We start from the raw sequence: 8,944 nt of genomic DNA, 5'->3' as shown, positions 1-8,944 counted from the left end.
AAAAAAAAAAAAAAAGAAAGAAAAAAAAAGAAAAAATTTCTACAAATCATTAAGAAAAAGGCAGAGAGTCTAACAGAAAAATGAACAAAAGACAGGCCCCTCACAAAAGAGGATCTCCAAGTGATCAATCCTTATAAGAAAATGTGCTCAAACTTATTGGTCATGAGGGAAATAAGAATCAAACCACCGAGTCGGACTCCTCCATGGGAATGTGGACACCACAAAGGCAGAGATTTTTGTTTATTCATGGACATATTATTGATCTAAAACAGTCACCCATCATGGACCCCACAAAACGTCAACACTGACCCCACACAGTTCCATTCTTGTCCCCATAGACCCTCATCCGTCACCCCAGATCCCCCTATCCATTCACCCCACGGACCAGCATCCCTCACCCTACAGACCAACCATCACTCACCCCAGACTCCCTTCACCCATCCCATAGAAGCCCCATCACTCACCCTTACAGACATTATGAAACACCGCACAGATCCCCCATCACCCCACAAACTCCCATTCGCGTAACCCACATACTGTTACCCCTGGTTAGTCCTGGTCCCACAGACTCCCCTCCTTAGGCCCTCCACTTGTCCCCATCCGTCACTGATCACATAGACCCGCAGCGCTCAGCCAGGCCCCTCAGCCCGGCTCTGCTCTCAAGCCGGGCTTGGCTTCCTGCCTGCCCAAATGCGTTCAACATCCCCCGAAAGGCCATTTCCCCTTCCAGTCCTCCCGGGGAGATGTCAGGGTGACGCGGGAGCTTATCTTTCGCTGGCTCCGAAACAGCTGCGAAGCCGAGCTCTACCAGTAATAAAAATGGCGTCATTCCGCCAGCGCCAGGACCTCTGTCGCTGGCCGTGGTCTCGCACTGCTTCTGGAGGCTCCCATTCCAGCCAGAGGAGAGGTGCGTTTGGGGGCCCGGGGGCGTCCTCGTGATATCTCCGAGTTTGGGTATTCGAAATTGATCCTACGAAAGCAGTGTGAGGCTTGGAAGGGCCGCGACTGTCCCGGGCGGGTGAGTGGGCGTTCCCGGCCACCAGAAGAGGCACGGCCTGAGCATAGGCGTGGCGATATGGCAGGGTGGGAAGTGGGGAAGTGGGAAGGCCGGACATAGCACCCCCCGGGAGATTCCTCTGCAAAGCGGATCCCTAAAACGTCTGGAGAAAGGGAAGAGACCTTTGACATCATACAGTCATTCAGGGGGCTCACACATACTCGCCCACCTCTCCCCACCTGGCCTCGGCGCCCTCCCGCCTTCCTATTGTTTCTCCTAGGCGTCAGGACCCATCCCCGTCTGTCACTCACTGCCCACCGGTCCTCCATTGGCTCCTTTGAACACGGAAGGGCCTGCCTTCACCTGTCATTTACAGCCTGGACTTCTGCCCACCTTAGTTCAAGTAGGCTTATATGGCCTTTTGCAACCCTTATCTAAACTAAAAGATTTCATAGAGTCAGACGTTCGAGGTAAAACCTAAGGGACATTGGTTTTAGAAGAGTTTAACAAATGGCTGGATTGGAAGTCAGCCTGGAACAGGATTACAGAGTTAACAAAGGTTCATGTTCTATACAAAACAGGAACTCTGATGGTTGCAATAGTTAAGAAAGTCCTAAGATTCAATACCTCTATCAGGGTGTATGGATGGAGAAAACATGAACAAATACCCTGCCTAAAGATCAAATCAGAGGGGCACTGGTGGTGGAATAGTAACCCAGTTCCGAAGTTATTTCAGAGAGGCCTTGAATGGAAGGTTAACTTAGACTCAAGTCTGAGCCACAGACCAGAGACCCATTAAAGGTGATGTGGTTAACAGAGGCCCAGAATTCACAGCCTATACCAAAGGGGTAATGATGGTGGAAGAATTAATCAAAGTCTGACTTCAAAGTCAAACCAAACGGCATTCATGGTAAAAATGTTAACTGAGGGCCGGGCACAGTGGCTCACACCTGTAATCCCAGCACTTTGGCAGGCTGAGGCCTGAGGATCATGTGAGCCCAGGAGATCAATACCAGCCTGGGCAACATAGTGACACTCCATCTCTATAAAAATAAATGTTAACTGAGGACTGGGGTTGGCGGATACAGGAGAAGGGGCACAAGTAGCTAAAAAGTTAGTAGAGCTTTGATTTTCTGTACATACCAAAAGATCATAGATGGAGAGGACTTAACTGAAGTCCGCAGTCAGTATAAAGATCTGAGGGATGCAGAGTGTAGTGGCTCACTCCTGTAATCCGAGCACTTTGGGAGGTCGAGGCGGGCAGATCACTTGAAGCCAGGACTTCAATACCAGCATGACCAACATGGTGAAACCCTGTCTCTACTAAAAATACGAAAATTACCCAGACGCGGTGGCATGTGCCTGTAATCCCAGCCGCTTGGGTGGCAGAGCCATGAGAATCACTAGAACCTGGGAGGCGGAGGTTGCAGTGAGCAAGACCTGAGGCACAGTAATGGGGAAGGAGTTAACAGACATGCAAAAAGATTCACATGTAAATTGCCCTGGTAATGGAAAAGTGAACAGACCCTCAAGCTTAATACACAGACCCGGGATTATTAATTTTTCACCCTCAAAGTCCTGAATTCTGTCTCTAGATCCAAACCCATTAATAGTGGAATGGATAACAGATTCCCCAGTTCAAGGTAAAATCAAGGGTTGATTTAGATTGGAAGAATTAATAGAAGCCCAGGTTGGAGAGCACAGATAAGAGACTTTGATGGTGGAATTGCTAACAATGGCTGGGGTTTGAGGTGAGGTCAGAGGGATAGGGATGGTGGGAGAATTAAGAAGGACTTGGTTTGAGTATAGACAAGATGGGCATCAATGGTGGAATATTTCAAAGATGCCTGTATTCATTTCCTGTTGCTGCTCTAGCAACAGACTTACTTGATCAAAACAACACAAATTTATTATCTTACAGTCCTACAGGTCAGAAATATGATATGTGTTTCACTGGGCACTCCCTGTATTCCTTGACTCGTGGTCCTTTCCTCCATCTTCAAAGCTGACAGTGTAGCATCTTCACATCGCTCTCTGACAGTAACCTGCTTCCATCATCACATCATCACATCTCCTTCTCCCTCCTTCTCTAACTCAAACCCTTCTCCTTCCCTGTTTTTTTTTTTTTTTTCTTTTTTAAATAATAGAGACAGAATCTTGCTCTGTCACCCAGGCTGGAGTGCTGTGGTGTGAGCAGAGCTTACTGTAACCTTTAACTTCGGGGCTCAAGTGATCCTCTCACCTCCGCCTCTGGAGTAGCTAGGACTACAGGCAGACACCACCATGCCCAGCTGATTTTTTAACTTTTTTTTTTTTTTTTTTGATGGAGTCTCGCTCTGTCACCCAGGCTGGAGTGCAGTGGTGCGATCTCGGCTCACTGCAAGCTCCGCCTCCTGGGTTCACGCCATTCTCCTGCCTCAGCCTCCCGAGTAGCTGGGACTACAGGCATCCACCTGAATGCCCGGCTAATTTTTTGTATTTTTAGTAGAGACGAGGTTTCACCATGTTAGCCAGGATGGTCTCAATCTCCTGACCTTGTGATCAGCCCACCTCGGACTCCCAGAATGCTGGGATTACAGGCATGAGCCACCAAGCCCAGCAATTTTTTAACCTTTTGTAGAGACAGGGTCTTGCTAGGTTGCCCAGGCTGGATTCCATCTACTGGCCTCAAGCAATCCTCCCAACTCAGCCTCCCAAAATGCTCCCTCCCTCTTGTAAGGACCCTTGATTACATTGGGCTCATCTAGATAATCCAGGAAAATCTCATCTTAAAATTCTTAATCACATCTGCAAAGTTCCTTTTGCTATATAAGGTAACATATTCACAGGTTCTAGGGGTTGAGAGAGGGACATCTTTTGGGGACTATTAATCTGTCTACCACAATGCTCAATGTTTAAGTCAAACCAGAGGGCCAATGGGGGTGGAAGATTTGATTAAAGCATGGGGTATTAACAAGAGAAAACTATCAATGGTTCGAATCAGATTTAAATTCACATAAGATGGGCATAGATGAGGGGTTCAGGCTGTTATGTCAGAATTGCACCACGGGCCTGAGTTCAAAGTTATAACAAAGGAAATTGATGGAATCTCAACAGAGACCCTGAACCCTGGATCAAAGCCCCAGGAGCACTGGTGGTTTTTTTTTTAAAAAAAAATGTTAACAGAGACCTAGGTTTAAGAGCTAGAATATAGACACATTGATGGTGGAATAATTAACAGGTTTGAGGTTAAAACTGAGGGTCGATTGGGCATGGTGGCTCATGCCTGTAATCCCAAAACTTTGGAAGGCCAAGGTGGGCGGAACACAAGGTCAAGAGATCGAGACCATCCTGGCCAACATGCTGAAATCCTGTCTCTACTAAAAATACAAAAATTAGCTGGGCATGGTGGTGCACGCCTGTAGTCACAGCTACTCAGGAGGCTGAGGCAGGAGAATTGGAGGCAGAGGTTGCAGTGAGCCGAGATCGTGCCACTGCACTCCTGCCTGGTGACAGAGTGAGACTCCATCTCAAAAAACAAAACAAAACAAAACAAAAAATCTGAGGGTCATTGATGATTAAAGACTTAACAGGGCTGGGTGCAGTGGCTCGCACCTATAATCCCAGCACTTTGGGAGGCTGAAGCAGGAGGATCACTTGAGCCCAGGAGTTCAAGACCAACCTGGGCAACACAGCAAGAACCCATCTCTACAAATAAAAAAATAAATAATTAGCTGGGTGTGGTGGTACATGCCTGTAGTCTCAGCTACTCCAGAAGCTGAGGCAGAAGGATCTCTTGAGTCCAGGAGTTCGAGGCTGCAGTGGGCTATGATTGTGCTGCTGCACTTCAGCCTGGGTGACAGAGCAAGACCCCTAAAAAAAGAAATTTAACAGCCAGCCAGATTCAATGTCAAAAAATGGGAACATTAATGCTAAAATCTATAACTGAGCTCTAGGTTTAATGTATCAATCAGAGTGGGAAAACTAATGGTGTTAAGAAACCTGGATTTAATTCACAGATCAGAAGAGGCATTGATGGAGGAAAAAATAAAAAGAAGTCAGGTTTGGTTTTCATGATAGAAATGAGTTGATGATGAAATAGTTAACAGAGACCTCAGTTAGATGCCCCAACAAGTAGAGCATTAGGGCTGGAAGCATTAACAGAAGTAGGCATAAAGAGAAAACTGAACAGGCTGGGCACAGTGGTTCAAGCCTGTAATTCCAACACTTTGGGAGGCCGAGACAGGTCACTTGAGGTCACGAGTTCGAGAGCAGCTTGGCCAACATGATGAAACCCCATCTCTATTAAAAATACAAAAATTAGCCAGGCGTGGTGGCACATGCCTGTAATGCTAGGTACTCAGGAGGCTGAGGCATGAGAATCACTTGTACCCCGGAGGGGGAGGTTGCAGTGAGCTGAGATCACACCACTGCACTCCAGCCTGGGTGACAGAGTGAAATTCCATCTCAAAAAAAAAAAAAAAAAAAAAAGAGAGAGAGAGAGAGAGAGAGAAAACTGAACAGAGAACCAGGTGCTGAGTGGCAGTGAAGGTGGCAGAGTCAACAAAGGACCAAGATCAAGACTCAGATCTGAAGGCCATAGATGGCAGAAATGTGACCCAAGGCCCAGATTCAATGTGGAGAAGAGAGGACACATAATCTGCTGTGTAGTCCTAACTAAAGCCACAATCATGTCTAGACTTAATTAGTGTTATACAGTAGCTGCTGTGGACTGAATTGTGTTCCCTCAAAATTTGTATGTTGAAGTCCTAACACCCTACATGACTGCATGGGAGATACAGCCTATAAGGAGATGATTAAGGTTAACGATGTCAGAAGGTGGAACCCTGATGGGAGACAAGTGTAAGAGACACAAGAGATTTTCCCTCCGCCATGTGACTACACAGTATGAAGGCAGCCATTGGCAAGCCAGAAAGAGAGGCTTCACCAGAAACCAAACCTTTCTGGAACCTTGATCTTGGACTTTCCAGCCTCCAGAACTGTGAGAAAATAAATTTCTATTGTTTAAGCCATCTAGTCTATGGCATTTTGTTATGGCAACCTGAGCAGACTAATACAGTAGCTATGTACATCTTTAAGATTTCTCTCAAATATGTGGGAAACCATGTATGACAGGACCCCTGGAAGTTAAGAATTTTCATGATGATCAAAGCCCTTCTCAATAATTTTTTGATGCTTCTCTCTATACACGTCCACAGGAATTTTTTAAAAATAAAATGTTTAGGCAGAGCACAGTGGCTCAGGCCCATAATTCCAACACTTTGAGATCCCAAGGCAGGAGGATAGCATGAGCCCAGGAATTGGAGACCAGCCTGGGCAACATAGCGAGATCCCATCTCTACAAAAAATGTAAAAATAAAATAAAATAAAATAAAATAATCTTTACAAAAATGTTTGATGCAGTAAGTAATGCCTTTCATGCATACTCCTGGACTCTAGACCCAGAGCTTCTGATCCAATAAGTCAAGGATGAGGTCCAATAATCTGCATTTATTTTAATGCTTTATTTGGAAATAATTTCGAACTTACAGAAAAAGTTGCAAAAATAGTACCAAGAACTCTCATGTACCCTTCATCCAGATTCTCCAAATGTGATTATTTTATCCCATTTTCTTTACATATATATAACATATATGTACATATATATGTGTGTATATTATGTGTGTGTGTTTATATATATACACACATACATAATTTTTTTTCTGAATCATTTAAATATAAAAGTCAGCCTGGCAAGGTGGCTTAGGCCTATAATTGCAGCACTTTGGGAGGTCAGGGTGGGATGATCACTTAAACTAAGGAGTTCGAGACCAGCCTGGGCAACATGGCAAAATCCCATCTCTATCAAAAATACAAAAAATTAACCAGTTGTGGTGGCACACACCTGTGGTCCCAGCTACTCAGGAGACTGAGGCGGGGGGATTGCTTGAACCTGGGAGGTGGAGGATGCAGTAAGCCGAGATCACGCCTCTGTACTCCAGTCCGGGCAACAGAGTGAGACTCTGTCTCAAAAAACAAACAAACAAACAAACAAACAAAACAGTAAATGTCCCTAAATAGTAGTGTGTTTTTGCTAAAGAAAAACAGAGAAAACAGGACATTGCCTTATATAACCACAATATAATAATCAAAATCAAGAAATTAACATTGGTACAGCACAATTATCTAATCTTTAAACCTTTTGAGGCCGGATGCAGTGGCTTGTGCCTGTAATCCCAGCACTATGGGAGGCCGAGGTGGGTGGATCACTTGAGGTCGGAGTTCGAGACCAGCCTGGCCAACATGGTGAAATCTCATCTCTACTAAAAATGCAAAAGTTAGCTGGTTGTGGTGGTGGGTGCCTGTGATCCTAGCTGCTCGGGAGGCGGAGGCAGGAGAATCGCTTGAACCTGGGAAGCAGAGTGGTTGCAGTGAGCTGAGATCACGCCATTGCACTCCAGCCTGGGCGACAAGAGTGAAACTGTCTCAACAAAACAAAACAAAAACAAAATCAAAACCTTTTCAAAATGTGCCAGTAGTCCCAATAATGCTCTTTACAGCAAAAGAAAACTTTTTTTCTGTTCCTGGATCCAGTCCAGATTGTGCTTTGCATTTACCTGTCTCATCTCTTCAGTCTCCCTTAATCTGTCCTTTCTTCATCTTTTATGACATTGGCCTTTTTTGAAGGACATAGGCAGGTTGTTTCGCAGAATGTACCTTGGGTTCATACTGACATCTCTGATTCCAGTCCAAGGTCTCAGGATTATTCTAGCCCTACCTCCTTTCCAGATTTGTAAGGCCTTTCTCAGACAGTGAGAAACATGGCTCTCATTATCTCTATTTCACTCAGTTGCTCAATCCTCATATACACATAAAGTAGTCTCAGAATTCCTAACCATAACCCTGTGTAAAAAAAAAAAAAAAAATCACTAACTAAATTACAACATTTGCCTGGACATGGTGGCTCCTGCCTGTAATCCGAGCACTTTGGGAGGCCGAGGGGGGAGGATCACTTGAGCCCAGGAGTTCAAGATTAGCCTGGGCAGCATAGGGAGACCCCATCTCTATTTAAAAAATAAAAATATTTGTGTACAGTCATTTTTGCTTTTTGTCTTATAGTATCCAGTGAAAATAACTGTTTCCCAAAGTTACTTAGATTAGTTATTTTCTTCCTCATGCCCGTTAGCATGGTTATGTTATTCATTTGTAATATGCTTAGGTTCCTTTGTTTCTATTTATGTTCCATTTTGGGTTCCCCCAAGCCTAGTTTATTTTAATGTATTTATTTTGTCACCCACTTCCTCACTTTTCCATATCTATTTTTGGAATATGTGAAACATTACTATGCTTCTAAAAGAGGCAAAACTATACCAAAAGAATAAAAGTGTTCCTCCCTGCTCATCCCTACTTCCTGTCCCCTCCTTTCCACCATGTGCCTACCCATTCCCTTTAGGTAACAAATCTCGTTCATTATTGTTTCATCTGCAAGCTCAGGATGAAAGTGTTGGGCCCTGGGAGGTGGATTCCCATGATTCCATGCTCTGGTTCCCTTCTGCAGTAAATGTATCCAAAGTCCTGACCATGCTTCTTAAATTTTCTGGGTGTAATGTATTGAAGAGGGTCAGGGAATTCACCTGAGCTCATGGTTGTGGGATCATCCAGAAATTGAGGAGTTTCACTATTTTATGTAATTTAACGTTTAAAAAGGTAAAGTGTGTTCTATATACCTGTAAGAAAACAGCCAGTTTATGGCAAAAACGGTGCCATCTTGAAGCAAATCCACCATCATGATCAATGTTTGACTCCTGCCTACCAAGGCGTTTTGCAGCAAGATTTTTAAACAGTTCCTGTAGTATAGATAACTTTAATAATAATGTTTATTTAACCTGCCCAGTTTTCTTTCTTTCTTTCTCTTTCCTTCCTTTCTTTCTTTCTTTCTTTCTTTCTTTCTTTCTTTCTTTCTTTCTT

General features: G+C 44.4%; 1 protein-coding gene across 1 annotated transcript in view; it reads right to left on the bottom strand.

Moving 5' to 3' along the window:
- Nucleotides 1–1,006, bottom strand: part of ZNF630 (zinc finger protein 630) — a 12,874-nt gene extending 11,868 nt beyond the window's left edge. Inside the window, exon 1 of the mRNA XM_023201987.1 lies at nucleotides 847–1,006. The gene's annotated coding sequence lies outside the window, so the exon portion shown is untranslated. The remainder of the gene's footprint in view (nucleotides 1–846) is intronic.
- Nucleotides 1,007–8,944: the final 7,938 nt, after the last annotated feature.

Source organism: Piliocolobus tephrosceles, chromosome 12 (genome assembly GCF_002776525.5).
Source record: "Piliocolobus tephrosceles isolate RC106 chromosome 12, ASM277652v3, whole genome shotgun sequence".
In the NCBI taxonomy this organism is placed as follows: Eukaryota; Metazoa; Chordata; class Mammalia; order Primates; family Cercopithecidae; genus Piliocolobus; species Piliocolobus tephrosceles.
Note: the sequence above shows the minus strand (reverse complement) of the source record. Positions and strands in the feature narration are given on the sequence as shown.